At 49.8% G+C, this 19,161-nt stretch overlaps 1 long non-coding RNA gene across 1 annotated transcript; it reads left to right on the top strand.

The window, feature by feature from the left end:
- Positions 1-1,552: 1,552 nt before the first annotated feature.
- LOC136481240 (uncharacterized) lies at positions 1,553-2,950 on the top strand. Its single transcript, XR_010764655.1, has 4 exons — positions 1,553-2,013; positions 2,522-2,571; positions 2,666-2,724; positions 2,819-2,950. It is a non-coding gene; the product is annotated as an uncharacterized lncRNA (long non-coding RNA).
- The last annotated feature ends 16,211 nt before the right edge of the window (positions 2,951-19,161 follow it).

Below are 19,161 nucleotides of genomic sequence, written 5' to 3'. Positions count from 1 at the left end.
TGGCTTTACGACCAACTTCTGGTAGCTGAATTATTCTTGTGATCATATATATATATATATATATATATATATATATATATATATGTATATATATATATGTATGTATATATATATATGTATATATATACATACATATATATATATACATATACATATATATATACATATACATATATATATACATATATATATACATATACATACATATATATATATATATATGAAAGCTAGCACGGTCAGGTCAGATTGTTAGGTCGGTGGCCGAAATAGAATCGGATTGTGATGCCTGATTATAGTTTAGAGTTGTCTTTGTGCATAGGTGCATGACACCGCCTTGTTTTGTTTACACAGTTTGTTGCATTATATGGGTGCATTTGGCACAGCTCCAGTGCTGTAGCTAGAGCCCTCGGCCGAAGCCACTTTTCATTGCTTTGTTTCTGTACTAAAAAATGACTCTGGCTCCGTGCTTAGATGGTTAGAAGCCCTCCTTGTGAGGGCTCAGCACAAATCTAATTGCTGTCTATAGAATCGGATTTGTCTTTATGCTAACATAGTCTAGAGTTTTGTGGTGAACTGATCAGTCTCCCTAACAGTAAAATTTCAAATGGTGGTGAAAATGGCACAGTTAGCATACTTCCAATCTAGTTCAATTGAGAGGAAGATGGCACTGATTATGGTGGTGAAAACTAAGAGTGCAATGTGAAGCTAAACTCTTAATATTATCTCTATAACAGTATAACAGTGTAACTATATTAGCACGCTCTATTTGGTGGCGTTGTCATGGTTCCTTTTATCCAAGTATCATGGACGGGATAGGTAACAAAAATATAGAGTATTCCTCAGAGATACTGTTAATTGTGATTTGTGGCAACACATCTCTTTTTTGTCCTTGTTCTTTCATAGAAAAAAATTGTTTCTTTTGATTTGTGCTAACATGCCTTTTCATCTGTTTATTGTGATTTGTGCTTGCCTACACCAAGTTTTTGTCCTTGTCCTTTCATAGAAAAAATGTCTTGTGATTTGTGCTAACTCACCTTTTCCTTTATTTATTGTGGTTTGTGCTTGCCCAAGCCAAGTTTTTGCCCTTGTCCTTTCATAGAAAAAATTTGTCTCTTGTGATTTGTGCTATCACTTCATGAACTTTGTTAATTCTGATTTGTGCCAATACACATCTCATTTTTGTCCTTGTCCTCGCACATCAATATAACACAAACCCCAGAAGCACCATTTTCTACCTGTAACTTGTTTTATTAGGTGGTTTTTTTGTCAATAACACTGCTACAGGAGCACTTATGGCTTATGCCAGTTGTACTTTAGTGATACAAAAGAACTATTTCTAATTAGACAACTTAAAGATTTAGTAAACCAAACAATTTAAAGATTCAGTTACATAATTGCAGTTTGCTATAATGTAAATTGCAAGTATCAGGCACTGCAATTTTAGTTCTAAGCATATGCAATATGCTGTTGTTGAACCGTTTGCCTCGTTGTTACTAAATTGTTGTGATTTGTGCTAGAGCTAGTTTGTCATTCTATATTTGTCATGATTTTGTGGTTGTGTCCTAGTTTGTCATCTATCTTTGTTAATACTGATAAACAAGTCATCTTTGCTGGCTTTACCAGTGTTGTGCATGTCTGCTTCATTTCCTAGTAGCAATAGGTGCTGATGATGAATGTAGCTTTGGTTTCACTGCCTCACTAGGTTCTCAGGACCACAATGCATCTTTCCTGTGAACCCTATTTGCTTTAGAAAACTGACAGTAAGCGAAAGGTATCTATTTGTCTTCCTTGATTTTTTAGGTTAACACCAACGGATAGTTTATTGGTCTGGCTGAGATGGTGGGTCGAGTTGATTTTAACAAGACAGTTGAATACTTGCAGCAGGACAAGTGGACTGGTTGGTTTCCTATCAAGTGGCACATTATGAAGGACATTCCTAACAGCTTGTTGAAGCACATCATTCTTGAGTATAATGAAAACAAACCAGTTACTAACAGCAGAGACATGTAGGAGGTGAGTTAAGTTGCTTTCAGTTTTTCTCTTGTTTTGTCAGTTTCTCCACTGATTGTTGATGGTTTCACATTGTAGTAGAAATTCTTGATATGCATGAATCAGGAAGTCAGTACTCAAGATAAATGGAAAATTGCTATGTCTAACTCTTTTAATGTTGCGGTAGCTAAGTTTTCCCATACTTTTTCATGGTGTCTCCAGGTTATCTGTCTAACTCTTTTAATTGTTATCTGTGATTTGTGCCAACACATTTCATTTCTGTTTATTGTGGTTTGTGATTTGTGCCAGCATAGACATTGTCCTTATCTTTCCATAGAAAAAATTGTTATTTGTGATTTGTGCCAACACATTTCATTTCTGTTTATTGTGATTTGTGATTTGTGCTAGCGCGGACAACATTTTTTATCCTCGTCCTTCCATAGAAAAAAATGTTATTTGTGATTTGTGCCAACATATTTCATTTCTGTTTATTGTGATTTGTTCCTGATGCCGTAGTGAATTCATCATGCAGGCAGCGTCTTGAGGCAGTTCTGCTAGTTCTGCTAGGACTAGTAAAAGAAGGTGAGGAACAACTGCAATAATGTGGTGGTTTGGTTGTTTTTGTTTTGGTTCACAATTTTATTGTTCTGAATCACTCAGTCTGCTAAACATGCAGGCAGTGTCTTGAGGCATAAAGTGCAGTTCACCTGGAGTAACCAAGAGGATAATGCCGAGGTATGTATGTCCAGCCCTGAATTTCGTGAACTTGCTGCTGTTTTTGTTACTCCAAACCAGCTATGTAAATTCATCACTCTTTTTTCCATCTCAGGAGACGCCATTTCAGATGCTTGGTACGAGGTGCTGTCCGTGCTGCATTTGATGGCCATGGTCTGCTTGCCGCAGGCCAACACCCTGCTTCTCCCCAGGGTACTACAACTGTTAAAAGGCCAACACCCTGCTTCTGAAGGTACTACAACTGTTAAAAGTAAATCCAAAGTGTTGTTGTGTTGGTGACTGCTGTTCCAAGTTTCCTGCATTTAAATTAGGCCACTGAAATATGCTAATGATTTGTCGTGCGTTGAAGTACTTCTGTCTATACTCTATAGTGCTCATGTGCTGATAAGGCGACATATTTCCAATGTGTGATGTGATGTAGTTACCTGTAATGTAGGCATCAGTTGCTTCAAATTACCAGAGTAGCTATTGTGGTAATGCCTGCCGAAGTACTTGAAGCAGGGTTTAAAGTAGATTACAGTCTTTTTGCGTCTTCTGATTGTGAGGCTAACATTTGTTGTCCAGAAAGTATCCAAATTATTTTCAACTGTTGTCCTAAATTTGGTCGCTCACATAGTATCTCCCATTGTTTGCTGGTGGGGAAGCTAGTATGCTTCAAAAGCTAATAAATAACTTCATTATTTATAATTAGGATTTGGTTGTTTAGGATTTCATGGTTTTTGAGTTGCATTTGGCGTGTGTGCGGTCGCTTTTTCGCTGCCGCGGTAGACGACTAGTGACCGGGTGATGGTTGGAGCGAGGTTGAGAACGGCTGCGTTGTTGTTGTTGCTGCTGCTGCCGTGTGTGGTTTGAACTCTAGCTGCAAGCAGTGTAGTGATTTACTTGCTCGTGTGATCATGCGATAGTTGACAACCATTTTTTCTATTTATTTTCAGTCCAAAGACATTGAAATTTGTTTCCGGTGCTGATTTGCAAGTTTCAGAGCAAAAAACAATTCCCTATCATTCAAAAGGAAACCCATTGGTTGAAACTGCAGCTCCTGCTTTGGTCGTACTGGTTAGTATTTATTTCTAGATTGCACATTTATTAGTAGACAATTGCACATTTGAGTTACTGCAATTATGGTATTTAACATAGGCAATATCCATTCTTGTCACCTATAAGTTTCAATTTTGTTTACCATTTTCCATTTGACAGTGTTGAGGATTCGTCCCTTTTGTTCCTGCAGTGGTTGAGGAAGAGTTGGCTCTGATAGGTGCAGGTGTGACGGAAAAGAGAGTTGTAGTGTAGACTAAAGATGCAAAGGAGGTTGGAAGGCTACCACAGATCAAACTAGTGTAGTAGTATGAGTTCAGAAGTAGAGGAGAAGGACTTGCTATGGTGTCTGTGCAGTCTTAGAAGGAGGTTTAGTCAGCGATGCATGTAGAGTAGAATAGAAATTGTACTCTGTTAATTTTGATTTGTGGTAGAGTTTTTTTTCTACAGCGGCAGAGTTGTTATTTTATCAGTAAGCTTGTAACTTGTAAGTGTGTTCCAATAGTTCAATTCGGGCCCAAACGAGCACCAATTCAGTTAGCGGGTCTCGGAACGTGCGCCCGTTAAGGTTTGGCGGGCCCGGTAACACCTGATATGCCTAACGGGTTTATTTTCGGGGACCCGTTATGAGTGGCTGCGTACAGAAACAACTACAACAGAATGTGATCGTTGGATGCAGATTTGAAGGCTGGGATATGTCGCTGAAAAGTTGGTAGATTTCAGGCACCTTAAATATAGCGTCTCCCTATTTAATTAAGTTGCAAGTAGTGGATTTAATATCCTATCCAGTACGCATCTCCTACTCAGCAAGCACTATATAAAGGCAAGCGAAAGTACCTGCTAAATATGGACCTCTTTTTGACACGCCTGAATATACACAAATGCAACACGCATAATAGCAAAACCATTCCAACAGATATGCTACTATAGGTAGTGGTAGTAGTTGGGTGTAGTAATATGGAATAATAGGAAGAAACAGACCACGTCTCCAAGTGAAGGCAAGCAGTGAGCATTGAACACTGGTGAATATGGATTATTTTAATTTCCCCACCACACCGTGGAATTCGTGTAGTGATACGGCATGGCATGGGTTATATTTTGCACTTTGGAGGCTGCTTTGAAATCGTACAGGATTTTGTATGTAACCAAAGTTTTGGTACGGTTCAACCATCATCGACACTGAGAATTTTTTTTATTTCTAACCCTTTTTTAAAACTATTTCCAAATCTGACACTGTTTTTTTCTTTTTCAAATCTAACACTTTTAGCCGTGTCTATTGCCACGGCGTGGCTAAACAACACTGTCGTGCCATGCATGGCAGCGCGGCAACGCTGCTGACGTGGCAATAGGTGGCCCGCTGACCGGTGAAGTGGCGGGCCTCTACCGCGCCGCGGATCTAGGCGCGGCATTGCCGCGCCATCGTGCATGGCGAGGCAGGGCCGAATACAGGCCCGCGGACATGCCTCCCTCTCCTCTCTCTCTCTCTCACTCACTCCAGTCGAATCGGATTGAGGGGGAGACGCGCCCGACGCCGCCGTACTGCCGCCCGCGTCCTGCCGCTGCCACTGTTCCGTCGTCTACGGCCAGCCACCGCCATGCCTACCCCCGCGACCACCCGCCCACGCGCCACCCTCTCCCCCCATTCCCTCCCTCTCTCTGTCGGTGCAGAAAGTGACCAACAAGTAAATATTTGTAGTTTTGCCGTACGTTGTGATCGGAGGTGACCTAGCACTTAATGACACAGGGTTTATACTGGTTTAGGCAACGTGCCCTACGTCCAGTTTGAGTTGGTCGGTGACTTTATTCCTGAGCCCAGGTGCTCGAAGTTTGCAGTGGGGTTACAAATGAGAAGGAGAAGGATGGGGGGTACAAGAGGTCCGGTCGAACTCCTGCCGGAAGGGCCGAGAGTGACGGGAGCCCCGCTATGAACTAAGTGTTTGAGCGTGTGCTTGTGGTTCGAACCTGGCGGTTCTGTACTAGTGAACTTGATCGATCTAATGAATCTGGAATGACTTTGAATCTGGAATGTTAGGAGAGAGCGCATCCCCTTTTATAGATGAAGGGGATGGCCTTACAAGTGAGAGAGAGAGTACGGATGCTTCTAATCCTTGTTGCCCACGCCGGCGGGTACATGATGATGGTAGGCGCCCACAACACTGTTGGATGTCAGATGCACGTGGGAGGTCACGTCGTCTTGTTCAGGTATGGCAGATGTCGGTACCTGCTATACTGTTGATGCCTAGAGGCATGTGAGGAGTTTTACCATGTTCTCCTGGTACGGTAAATGCCGGCGCCCACAAAACTGTTGATGCCTAGAGGCATAGGGGGGCCCTTACCGTATGGGAGTTATTGGCGCCCACAATACTGTAGGGGGAAACGTCGGCGCCTACAACACTGTTTTGTGCCAGGGAGGTTGCAGAGTACTATTTCTGCAGGTGCTCAGGGTATGGACCCTGGTATTGCGGTTTGACTTGTGCGCCCTACCTTACTTTCTCCGTCTGTTTCCTGGTCCTTACCGAACGGGCGTCCCCGGTCGGTTGATCCCAGTCGGTTCTGATCGTGCCAGTCGGAGAAGAGCAGTGAGCAGGGGTTTGCCGTATCCCCGATCGAAGACGCAGGTCAGAGTCGAAAGCGGCATTGGGCCAGGCCTTCAGGTCAGAGAGGCCGTCCGGAGGAGGGCTGGATACCGAAGCGAGCGCTCTGGTCGAAGAGGTGGGCCGAAGTAGGAAGACGGGCGCCGTTCCTCCTCGGCCAGTCCTTCCGGTCAATGATTGGATTGCCCTTCTGGCCTATTGTTTAGATACCTAGGCCAGCCCACGAGTTGTGTGTTGTCTGTTTGGGCCGAGCCTCTGTTGGGAAGCCGGTCCACGAGGGACCCCGGGTTTATGAACCCGATAGGAGCCCCCGAGCCCTTGGGCAATTTGGGTAGAATCGTCTGGGGGATTTTTGTCTTGATGGCGGGTGCGCGCGAGCGCACCCGCGGGTGTAGCCCTTGAGATTCTGGTCGATTCGGGTAGAATCGTTCGGGGGGTTTTCTTGTTGCCAGCGGGAGAGGTTTTTGTTTTGTCGGCGGGTGCGCGCGAGCGCACCCACGGGTGTAGCCCCTGAGCCCTCGATCGATTCGGGCAGAATTGTCTAGGGGGCGTTGTCAGTGGGCGTGTGTGTTTTTTAGTTGAGACGGAGTTGTCAACCAAGGCATCATTGTGCAACCGAGGCGGTTAGTTTTTAGGGATCGGGTGAAATGGAGCTCGTGGATCCTGGCGTCGGTGCGCGCCGTGGGATCCGGCGAGTCGAAGTCGTGGATCCTGGCGTCGGTGCGCGCCATGGGATCGGGCGAGTCAGAGTCATGGATCCTAGTGTCGGTGCACGCCGTGGGATCGAGGTAGTTTTTAGTTTAGGGACCGAATGAGATGGAGCTCGTGGATCTTGGCGTCGGTGTGTGCCGCGGGATCAGGCGAAACGGAGCTCACGGATCCTGGCGTCTGTGCGCGCTTTGGGATTGGGCAAGTCGAAGTCATGGATCCTGGCATCGGTGCGCGTCGTGGGATCGGGCGAGTCGGAGTCTCAGACCTGGGTAGTTTTGGAGTGCAGTTGAAGCATAGCTGGATGGGGCGAGTTCGGGGTCGCAGACCTAGGCGTTTGGTGTGCAGTCGAAGCGTAGCCGGATGGGGTGAGTTCAGGGTCATAGACCCAGGTGTTTGGTGTGCAGTCGAAGCGTAGCTGATGGATGGGACGAGTTTGGGGTCGTAGACCCTGGCCTTGGTGTAGTCCGCGCAGCCGAGGCCGTTAGTTAGTTAGTTTTGAGATCGAACGAGACGGTTCTTGCGCTTCCTAGCGTCGGTGTGCGCCATGGGATCAGGCGAGTCGGAGTCATGGATCCTGATGGGGTGAGTTTGGGGTTGCAGACCTAGGCGTTTTGGTGTCTTGAGCCCCCGAGCCCTGTTGGGCCTTAGTAGGGGTCGGTTTGAGTTGTGTGTGTTACCCCGTCCTCGGTTCCTCACATCTGGAGGGGCTGAGTTTTGTCGCTTGTCCCGATCGCTCAGGCTCGAGTGACGCACTCGTTGAGTTCGCTAACAGGTATGATCGAGTGGAATCCGGGTCCGTCGTTCGTGATGGGGTCGACATAGCCCTCTTGTGACATTCCACTGCTCCTTTACCTGCAACCCGGTAGATGCCTGGGTCATTCCAGAGACCGACTCGGGTGGCCTAATGGCCTCCCCTCGATGGAGATTCTATGGGCTTTGTAGAGGTTTAGGATTGAATGAGAAGGTTGAGATGACCCTGTCTGCCAGACTAGGCGAGGGCCACACAGGGCTCATCTGTGTTTTTCTCCCCTGGCTCTGTTTGACGTGGGGTGGCCTTGAGCCCTTCATGGGTTGGCCTTCAAACCCCGGTCGATCGTTGCTCATGTCGAATGAGGCAACTGCCGCTTTGTGACGCAACATGGAGCGTTGTGATGCATTTCACTGCACGTGTGATACTTAGTTCCCGAGCCCCTAGGCGGTTCAGGGCCCAAATCGTCCAGGGGGCACGAGCATATGGAATGAATGCGCATATGGATATATGAAATGATTTAAATAAAGAAAATAGCGAGGATCGGTAGCGTTACCTTGATGACTCGAGTGACGGGGTTTGAAGAGCTCCAATCATAAATGTCTGACCAGGACCCGTGGTCATCATTCGTGACAAAGTCAGCATGGCCTACATGGGGCGTCCCTTTGCTCCTTACCTATCTCTTGGTGTTTTTTCGAGCCGTTCGATCAACTTAGGAAGCCCGATGGTCTCTCCTGGCGAAGATCCCTTTGTTTGGGGTTTTCCATGTCCCGCCTGGGGAGGCAGAGAGCCACCTACGTAGGGTGACGCTTTGGTTTTTGTGCCCGGCGTGCGGTAGTGGTGGGCCATACCTAGGCCACGTCTCGTCTTACCAGGCATTGTTCTGTCTGACCAGGCGTCGTTCTGTCGGTCAGTGTGTGTCCCAGCGGTCAGGGTGCATCCCATCGTTTCCCATCCGTATTGAATGGGGGAAGGGGAGAGTTTTTTTGCTCTGATCTTTTGCCCCTCTTTAGCTATCGTGTTTCCTCTTTAAATAGGGGGAGGGAGAGGGCTTCTTGTTGCAGTCCTTTGCCTGTTCTCCAACTATTGTCTCTCCTCCTTCTTCCTCACCGAGAGTGCCTGTATGCCACGGTGGTTCCTAAGTGAGAGAGAGGGTAAGCGAGGGGGAGGACTTATAGATCCTTTCGTGAATCTGGAGTGTGATGTCGAGCTAGGGGCTATCCGGGGCGGTGTAGGTCGTCTTTGCCTGAGAAGGGGCGGCTTCCGCCGAAGGAGGTGGCGCGCTAGATCCATCCACGAGGCCTTTTTTGGGATGGAGCCATGTATGGATTTTCTCCGGTGGATCTTCACCGAGGGAGCCTTATCGGAAGGGAAGTTGCCCAGGGTCGTGCTGATGGAGGGTTCTATGCCTACAGCTGCTCAGGTTGGCCAGTTAATAAAGTTTGATGAGATCTCTTCCAGCCATGGTGGCCATACCTCAGTGGGCACGTCCTTGCCTAGGAGTTGCCTCGACTGCATGAGAAGGTTAGGAGCTCTATGCTCTTCTGCTGAGCATCTATGGGTGCGACACCCTTGAGGTACCCGTTGCGCTTGCCATAGTCAAGGAAGCGGAATTGGGTACCCATTGCGCTCGTCGAAGTCAAGGAAGCAGAACTGGGTAGGTCCTGTGAGTTACCCGTTGCGCTCACCGAAGTCGAGGGAGCAGAACCGGGCGGTGGTTATGTCCAGCGGTGTGTGCCGTGGCCTCTCCTTTGGTGTCAGGCGATGTCGTCGAGCGGCCACAGTAGTATTTGGATTAGAAGTGGTTAGAAAATGTAATGGTTGAGTTCGTGAGTGAGTCCCAGTGTGAATAGTTTTTTGTATCAATGAATACATCAGTTCTGTTTTTCTAATAGAATTACTATCTATTCCCTGTTTTTATCCTAGCATAGCCTTTGTTTTTGTCCTTTCTTTTTTGTACCTGCCCGTTAGTTCCGTAGGCTGTAGCTTTTAGGAACATGGGCATGTTTTGCGAGGCTCGGCTGCTTATTACTATAGGTCGTGGTGAGGTGCGTTCGGTTAGGAGTAAGAACAAAGTTACGTAGGGCAATCATAGGAATGGAATGTGCTTCTGTTCAGGGACAAGGTTGTTTACCACGTGATAGTAAAAAAGAGAGGTAATTCTTAGTATTGTACCCTCATGGAGCCCCCGAGCGACCCGGGCTAAAAGTGTTTGGGCTAGGGTGGTTTACAGGAGCAAGCGTTTGACTAAAAAGCTATAAGACCAAAATTAGGGGAAAAACGACGTAGCTATTCAATGTTCCAAGTGTTGGTAAGAATGTTGCTGTTGTCATCCTCCAGTCGGTAGGTGCCTGGTCGGATCACTTCGGTCACCGTATAGGGTCCTTCCTATGGTGGAGAGAGTTTGTATTTTTCCTTCGTTGATTGGGTCCTCCAGAGTATGAGATCGCCGACTTTGAGTATCCTCCCCCTGATCTTCCTTTCGTGGTACCTACGAAGAGTTTGCTGGTAGCGAGCGAAGCGGATGACGGTCGTCTCGCGGGCCTCCTCGAGCAGGTCGACTGCGTCTTGCTGAGCCTCCTTGGCTCAGTCTTGGTCGAAAGCCTTCACTCTTAGGGCGCCATGGTCGAGGTCAGAGGGCAGTACTACCTCAGCTCCGTAGGCCAGGAAGAAGGGTGTGAACCCTATGGATCGGTTTGGGGTCGTTCTCAAGCTCTAGAGGATCACTAGGACCTCTACAACCATCGCTCGGCGTACTTGTTGAGTCAGTTGAAGATGTGTGACTTGAGTCCTTGGAGGACCATGCCATTGGCATGCTCGACCTGACCATTGGTACGTGGGTGTCCGACCGAGGCCCAGTCGATTCTGATGCCGTATCCATCACTGAAGTCCAGGAACTTCCCGGTGAAGTTAGTCTCGTGGTCAGTGATGATGCAGTTAGGAACACCGAACCGATAGATGATGTCGAGGAAGAATTTGACCACCTCTTCCAAGTGGATGTTGGTGATGGGCTTAGCCTCTATCCATTTGGTGAACTTGTCGACTGCTACGAGTAGATGAGTGAAACCGCCTGGGCCCTTTTTGAGGGGTCCCACCATGTTGAGGCCCTAGACCGCAAATGGCTAGGTGATGGGGTTGGTTTGGAGCTCCTGTGCTGGCAAATGGGTTTGCTGAGCGTAGAATTGGCATTCTTCACACCTGCAGACGACCTCCTCTGCATCTCATAGCGTGGTGGGCCAGTAAAAACCTTGTCAAAAGGCTTTTCCGACCAGCGACCTTGGGGCTGAGTGGTGTCCGCAAATTTCGACGTGGACCTCGAGGAGGAGCTGCTTCCCCTAGTTGGTGGGGATGCACTTCATGAGCACCCCTGATGGACTTTGTTTGTAGAGTTCATCACCGAGTGCGACGAAGGTCTTGGCACGTTGAGCGATCCATCGGGCTTTAGTCCTTTCGGGTGGTAGAACCTCCTCGAGGAGGTAGGCGAGTAGCGGCGCTCACTAGTCGGTTTGATTGAGTGCTAATACGACAACGTTGGCGGGTGATGTTGTCATGGAGGTACTGGGATCGGAGCCCCCGGGCGCTGGCTTGGTGTCGGGGTCATAGCCCCTAGGCGCCAGCTGGGCATTGGGGTGTGTCTAGACTAGACCTTCTAGGATGCGGGTGAACGGTTCGTGGATGTCATTAATGAAGACCCCAGCTAAGGATGGATCCCACCTGGCAGCCAATTTTGCAAGAAAATCAGCGGCATCGTTGTCCTTTCGGGGGATGTGATGCAGCTCGATCCCCTAGAATTTGTCCTCGAGCTTGCGCACCTCTTGGCAGTATGCTGCCATGAGGGGGCTTTTGTAGGAGGACTCCTTCATGACTTGATCAACGACCAGCTCTAAGTCGTTGTGAACATAGAGCCGCATAGCACCAAGCTCGATGGCAATGCGTAGTCTGTTGATGAGGGCCTCATACTCTGCGGCGTTGTTTGAGGCTGAAAAGTGGAGGTGGATGGCATAGCGGAGCCTACTCCTGTCTGGGGAGATCAGAACCACTCCAGCTCTTGAGCCGGGCACCATTATGGACCCGTTGAAGTACATTGTCTAGTACTCGTGGGTGACGTCCGGGGTCGGTAGCTGCACCTCTATCCATTCGGCGACAAAATCTACGAGAACCTGAGACTTAATGGCGGTACGAGGGATGTACCTCATGTCATGGCCCATGAGTTTGAGAGCCCACTTGGAGATCCGTCCCATGGTGTCGCGGTTGCAGATGATGTCTCCGAGTAGGCATGAAGTGACGACTGTGACTTTGTGGTCGATGAAGTAGTGCAGGAGCTTCTAGGTCACCATCAGAACGACATATAGGATTATCTACATTGGGGGTACCGGACCTTGGGGTCGGTCAGTACTTCCCCAACAAAGTATATGGGCCACTGGATCTTAAGGTGGTGTCCTAGTTCCTCTCTCTCGACGACTAGGGCGACGCTTACCACATGGCTACTGGCTGCAACATAGAGGAGGAGGGGCTCTTCTCGTTCAGGTGTGACAAGGATTGGGGCCGACGTCAGGGACACTTTGAGGCTCTCCAGAGCCTGCTGGGCTTCCTCGGTCTAGACAAAGGCGTCCATCTTTTTGAGGAGCTTGTAGAGCGGCATCCCTTGTTTGCTGAGCCGAGAGATGAACCGGATTAGAGCGGCTAGACAGCTGGTGAGCCTTTGCACGCCCTTGACATTGTGTATGGGACCCATGCTAGAGATGGCCGTGATCTTTTCGGGGTTGGCCTCGATGCCACGCTCAGATACAATGTATCCTAACAGCTTCCCCTTTGGAACCCCGAAAAAACACTTTTTGGGATTCAACTTAATGTTGAACCTGCGGAGGTTCATGAATGTTGCGGCCAAATTTGCAATCAGGTCGCAAGCTTGAGCCATTTTGACCACTATGTCATCAACATAGACTGTGATTGTTGGTTTCGGCCACTTGGTCTGATTAGGCTAATCGAGCAGGTTGATTTGGTCGGCGAAGCATTACTGCATGCACCTTTGGTAGGTGGCGCCAGCGTTCTTCAAGCCAAAAGGCATGGTTACATAGTAGTACAAACCATACAGGGTAATGAACGAGGTTGCGAGCTAATCGGACTCTTTCATCATGATCTGGTGATAGCCCGAGTAGGCATCCAAAAAGGAGAGGATCTCATAGTCTGAGGTGGAGTCGACTATCTGGTCTATGCGCGGTAAAGGGAAGTGATCCTTTGGACATGCCTTGTTGAGGCTACTATAATCAATGCACATTCTCCACTTCCTAGTCTTCTTTTTAATAAGAACGGGATTGGCAAGCCAGTTAGAGTGGAATACCTCTTTGATGAATTCGGCTGCCAGGACTTTGGCGATCTCTTCGCCTATAGCCTTGTGTCTCTCGTTGTCGAAGCGACGCAGGCGCTGCTTGGTGGGCTTTGAGCCCGGGATGAGGCGCAGTGCGTGCTTGGCGACTTCCCACGGTATGCCCAGCATGACAGAAGGTTGCCATGTGAAGACATCGTGATTGGCACGCAGGAAGTCGATGAGCTCGCATTCCTATATGGCCAGGAGCTAGGTACCAATCCGCACCGTCTTAGTTGGGTCGGTGGGGTCGATTCCCACCGCCTTGGTTTCCTCGAGTGGGTGGAAGGCCATCGAGGAGGTCAGTTTGTTGCAGTCTAGAACTACTGGGGTCAACGACTCCCCAAGCCGTGGAAGCTCTGATGAGTTGACGACCGTGGTGGCGAGCTCGAAATGCTCACAGTCACATGTGAAGGCGTGCGAGAAGGCGATGCTCACGGTGATGATGCCGTTTGGTCCTGGCATCTTTAGCTTGAGGTAGGTGTAGTTGGGATTGCCATGAACTTGGCGTAGCATGGCCTCCCCAAGATGGCGTGGTAGGACCCTGGAAAGTCCACCACTTCAAAGGTGAGGACCTCCGAGCGGAAGTTAGCTCGGTTGTCAAACATGATGGGCAGGTCGATCTGTCCGAGTGGGTATGCCTGTGCTCCCAGGATCACCCCGTGGAAGGGAGAGCCCACCAGGCAGAGTTCTGATCGGGGGATGTGCATGGCGTCGAGGGTGTCGACGTAGAGGATGTTGAGGCCACTGCCCTCGTCCATCAGCACCTTGGTGAGGCATTTCTTGCAGACGATGGGGTCAACGACGAGCGGGTAACATCCTAGTCTCATGACATGGGAGGGATGGTCCCTCTGATCAAAGGTGATCAGAGATTCTGACCAGCTGAGGAAGGAGGGGGCGGCTATCTCGGCGGTGCATGCCTCCATATAGCGCACCTTGTGCTGGCGTTTGGTCTAGATGGCGTCGGATCCGCCGAAGATAATGATGCATTCCTTAGGGTTGGGGAAACCGTCTCCATCCTTGCCTGCCGCTCCTCCTTTCTTGCCTGCCGCCTCTTTGTTGTCCCCTTCTTTCGGCGCGCCGGCCTATCGGAGGAAACATTTAAGGAGCTCGCAGTCCTTGTAGAGGTGTTTGACGGGGTAGGCATGGTTGGTGCATAGGCTGTCCATGAGCTTGTTGAAGTGGTCAGGCAGCCCCTATTGGGGCTGCTTGCCCGTGCGATCAGCCACGGCCACCAATGTAGTGTTGTTCGATCGACGACAATCTTTTTTGTTCTTTTTGCCCCTCTGTGTGGAGGGGCCCTCGTCTTGGTCCATGCGCTTGGCCTTGCCTTTGTCCCAGCCTCCGTTGAAGACTGCTCTGACTGCCTCCTCACTAGAGGCGTGGTTAGTGGCGACATCGAGCAGGTCGCGGGTGGTACGGGGCTTCAGGCAGGCAAGCTTGTGGATCAGGGACTCGCAAGTCATCCTAGAGAGGAATGCACTGATGACGTCCACGCCGACGACATCAGGGAGGGAGTTGCATTGTTGGGAGAACCTATGGATGTAATCCTATAGGGATTCACTTGGCTCCTGCTGGCAGCTCTTGAGGTCCTAGGAGTTTCTAGGGTGGACATACGTCCCCTGGAAATTTCTGACAAAGACCCTCTTGAGGTCCGCCCAGTCATGGATGCTGTCATGCGGGAGGAATTCAAGCCATGCCCGAACATGTTCCCCCACGTAGATGGGGAGATACTGGATGATGAAATAGTCATCATCCACTCCTCTGGCTCGGTAGGCGAGCTAGAAATCTTTGAGCCAAATACCAGGGTTTGTCTCCCCGGTGTACTTGGTGATGTTGGTGGGCGGTCGGAAGCGCTGTGGGAACGATGCTCTCTGGATACGCCGATCAAAGGCCCATGGTCCTAGGCCCTCAGGGCTAGGACTCTGGTTGTCTGGCCAGCGACCATGCCTAGGGTGCGTTTCACCTCTCCCCTTGATGGTTCGGCCGGGACCCATGTCGCATGCCCCCATCGTCGCCCGGCGGACGTCATCATCACACCAAGCATGATGCCAATTGCTGATGACGTTGCGAGTGTCTTGGTGTAGACCGGGCCGTTTGCATATCGGTAGTCGGTATAGAGCAGGTGCCAGGTCAGACCATGGCGCAGCAGCTGCCTCCTGAGCCACGCTTAGCGGTTGTAGCGGCGAGCGGATGGAGCGATCTGTCTAGCGTGTCCCCACTCCCCCATTGGGGAAAGAGGACACGTGTCGGAGTCACGATGTGGAGCTTTTCGCCTATTGAACGGTGGCAACTTCTACTAGTGCTCGGAGGTTCTAGTAGACTTCCCGCTCCTGGGGGTCGATGGGCTTGGGAACACCGCGCAGAAGCATTGCCGCAGCGGCGATGTTCTGGCTAGCCCGAGTGAACCATGGGGGGTCGTTCCCCTTATTCATGATGTCGTGCTAGACCTGGCGGGCGTGACCCCGAGCACCGCCCATTGGGTCATGCGCATGGGGCACAACAGGCTGCACCGAGCGCGCCGGCACAGGCGGCGGCTGGTTTTGCCGCCGTTGTCATAGTTTCTTGGCATGTGCTTGTGCCCACGTGAGGGCCCCCGCACTAGGGTCTAGAGGGGTGTGAGTCTACAAGGACTCTGCTACCATCGGCGGTTGTCCTAGAGCGTCCGCCATAGCGCACTCCCAGGACACGGTGGTCGGGTGCCATGTCGCCGATGCTGGAGCCGTCGCTCTCAACCTCATCATCCAGGAGTTCGTAGAAATAGGTGGGAGCATAGCTCACCATCCCCATGAATTCGGATGTGAGAGGAGACAGCATCAGCATTTTTTGGAGCCCCTGGGCATACGCGTCCACAGAGGATGCGAGGCCATAGGGGAACCGATCATGCGGTGGTTGCGGTACGGACAACGCTGTCCCTCTGGATAATTGACGAAAGATAGTAAATAGCGAGTAAACAACAGTATGGACATTGCTCACTGTGGGGTTTGAGCAGAGAGTTTGCTCATAATGAAGCGTAGATGCCTCGTTGTTGAAGTCATCGTGCGTCCTAGAGCCAATGGAGGGCGCCCCTTCGATGGGCACTAGAATGAGAGCCTCCTCATGGAGGTGTAGTATGCCGAGCCGGTCAGCGACGAAGTCTAGGCTTCCGAAGTGGAGGGCCTAGGATGGCTCAAAGATGGGTGTAACCCACATCCCAATAGGTGAGAGTGCGGGAAACTCCAGTGAGCCGAAGCGAATCATATCGCCTGAGCCCGCCACGGCTAGGGTGGTGGAAAAGTGGGCCTTCCGATGACCAAAAAGTGTTGAACGTACAACGTCTTCCTCATGGACAGCGCCAACTATCGGTGCAGAAAGTGACCAACAAGTAAATATTTGTAGTTTTGCCATACGTTGTGATCGAAGGTGGCCTAGCACTCAATGACACAGGGTATATACTGGTTCAGGCAACGTGCCCTATGTCCAGTTTGAGACGGTCGGTGACTTTATTCCTGAGTCCAGGTGCTCGAAGTTTGCAGTGGGGTTACAAACGAGAAGGAGAAGGATGGGGGTACAAGAGGTCCAGTCAAACTCCTGTCGGAAGGGCTGAGAGTGACGGGAGCCCCGCTAGGAACTAAGTGTTCGAGCATGTGCTCGTGGTTTGAACCTGGCGGTTCTGTACTAGTGAACTTGATCGATCTAATAAATCTGGAATGACTTTGAATCTAGAATGTTAGGAGAGAGCACATCCCCTTTTATAGATGGAGGGGATGGCCTTACAAGTGAGAGGGAGAGAGTACGTATGCTTTTAATCCTTGTTGCCCACGCCGGTGGCTACAGGATGATGGTAGGCGCCCACAATACTGTTGGATGTCAGATGCACGTGGGAGGTCACATCGTCTTGTTTAGGTATGGCTGATGTCGGTACCTGCTATACTGTTGATGCCCAAAGGCATGTGAGGAGTTTTACCATGTTCTCCCGGTACGGTAAATGCCGGTGCCCACAAAACTATTGATGCCCAGAGGCATGGGGGGCCCACAATACTATAGGGGGAAACATCGGCGCCTACAATGCTAGGGAGGTTGAAGAGTACTATTTTTGTAGGTGCTCAGGGTACGTACCCTGGTATTGCGGGTTGACTTGTGCACCCTGCCTTACTTTCTCCGTTCATTTCCTGGTTTTTACCGAACGGACGTCCCCGATCGGTTGATCCTAGTCGGTTCTGATCATGCTAGTTAGAGAAGAGCAGTGAGCAGGGGTTTGCCATATTCCCGGTCAGAGACACGGGTTGGAGTCAGAAGCGGCGTTGGGCTAGGCCTTCCGGTCGGAGAGGCCATCTAGAGGAGGGCTGGATACCGAAGCGAGCGCTTTGGTCAGAGAGGTAGGCCGGAGTAGGAAGACAAGCGTCGTTCCTCCTCAGCCAGACCTTCTGGTTGGTGATTGGATTGCCCTTCTGGCCTGTTGTTTAGATAGCTAGGCTAGCCCACAAGTTGCATGTTGTCTGTTTGGGCTGAGCCTCTATTGGGAAGTCAGTCCATGAGGGACCCTAGGTTTATGAACCCAACACTCTCTGTCTCAATGTCTCCCCTCCACTCTAGGGAGCCATGCCCGTCGTCAGTGTGGCGGCCCCATCCCCACCGTCGACCGGCCTCTCTCCTCCATCGTCTCCTTCACCTGCGCCCCCTTGTCCCTCCCCTAGCCAGTGGGTGGTGTGCCGCACCCCTCTCCCTCTCTCTCTCCTGCTCCTAGAGAAGCCCGCCAGGCGGCCACCTCATCGCCGTTACTGGATTTGGTTAAGCCCAATCTCCCTCTGGTTGTCAAGGTACTCCCGATGTCTATTTGTTGATTGAATCAAAACTGTTGTTACTTAGGGTTAAGATGCAAAATTAGTTTTAATGAGAAATGATTTTTATAATTAGTTGGGGTCCCAATCAGATGAGATTATTTAGGTTGTCCAACAGGTTTTAGTAGTATAGGTAGTATAGTAAGTTAGTATAGTCAGTGAAGTTAGTTAGTTTAGTTAGTATAGTTAGTGTAGTTAGTTAGTGTAGTTAGTATAAATAGTTAATGTAGTTAGTCTTTGTAAGGAAAATGGACCCTTGGCCCATTTACTTTGGATTTTGGTGTTTGATGACCAACACAACCAAATTGGACTAATGAATTTGCAAGTGATTGTTTTGTAGTTCAATAGGATGCAAGATGTGACTTGGACGAAGGTGACGTGATCATCCGATGATCAACACCATAAGCAAGACCTTAGAAGCACAAGAGAAGACCCAAGATATCAAGCAAAGTCCAAGCATGAAGATAGGAACTAAACCGGATGCAAGATCACGATGAAACGAGCTCACAGAGGTGACCGGACGCTGGACCGGACGCTAGACAGCTCACAGAGGTGACCGGACGCTGGACCGGACGTTGAGCAGCAAAGTGACCGAGAGCTAGGTGCTAGAGTCCAATCAACATTAGTAAGGTTCTAGAGAGCCATTTTCGTGACCGGACACGTTCGGTCAGTGTTGACCGAACGCTGGTCAGAGTCTGGTCAGTAGCAGAAAAGCGAGATTTCGTCCCCAACGGCTACTTTCTCAGTGGGGCTTATAAATAGACCCCCCAACTGGCCATTTGAGAAGTGTGGAGCTAAGGAAACATATCTACGGTGTTGATACACCATTTTAGTGTTCTCCACTTGCATAGTGCTTAGTGTTTCATTCGGTGATTAGCGTAGGTGCTTTGCGAAGTGCTTAGGTTGATTAGACCACCGCTTATGTGCTTGCTCTAGGTTTGGGCCTAGTGTTTAGTGAGGTTTACATACCTCTTACCACTCGGTGCTTGTGTGCACCATCGTTGTATATCGGAGGGACTTGTAGTCTTGCGAGATCACACCAACCACGTTTGTGGTGTGGCCGCCACCGTGTACCAGAGGGAACAAGGCCTGTGGTGTTTTGGCTGGAAGCTTAATAGTGAAGACGGCGGGGAACATCTGGGAGAGGCTTGCCGAAAGGCACGT

This window comes from Miscanthus floridulus, chromosome 9 (genome assembly GCF_019320115.1).
Source record: "Miscanthus floridulus cultivar M001 chromosome 9, ASM1932011v1, whole genome shotgun sequence".
In the NCBI taxonomy this organism is placed as follows: Eukaryota; Viridiplantae; Streptophyta; class Magnoliopsida; order Poales; family Poaceae; genus Miscanthus; species Miscanthus floridulus.
The sequence above is the reverse complement of the archived record's forward strand: the minus strand, read 5'-3'. Positions and strand labels throughout refer to the sequence as shown.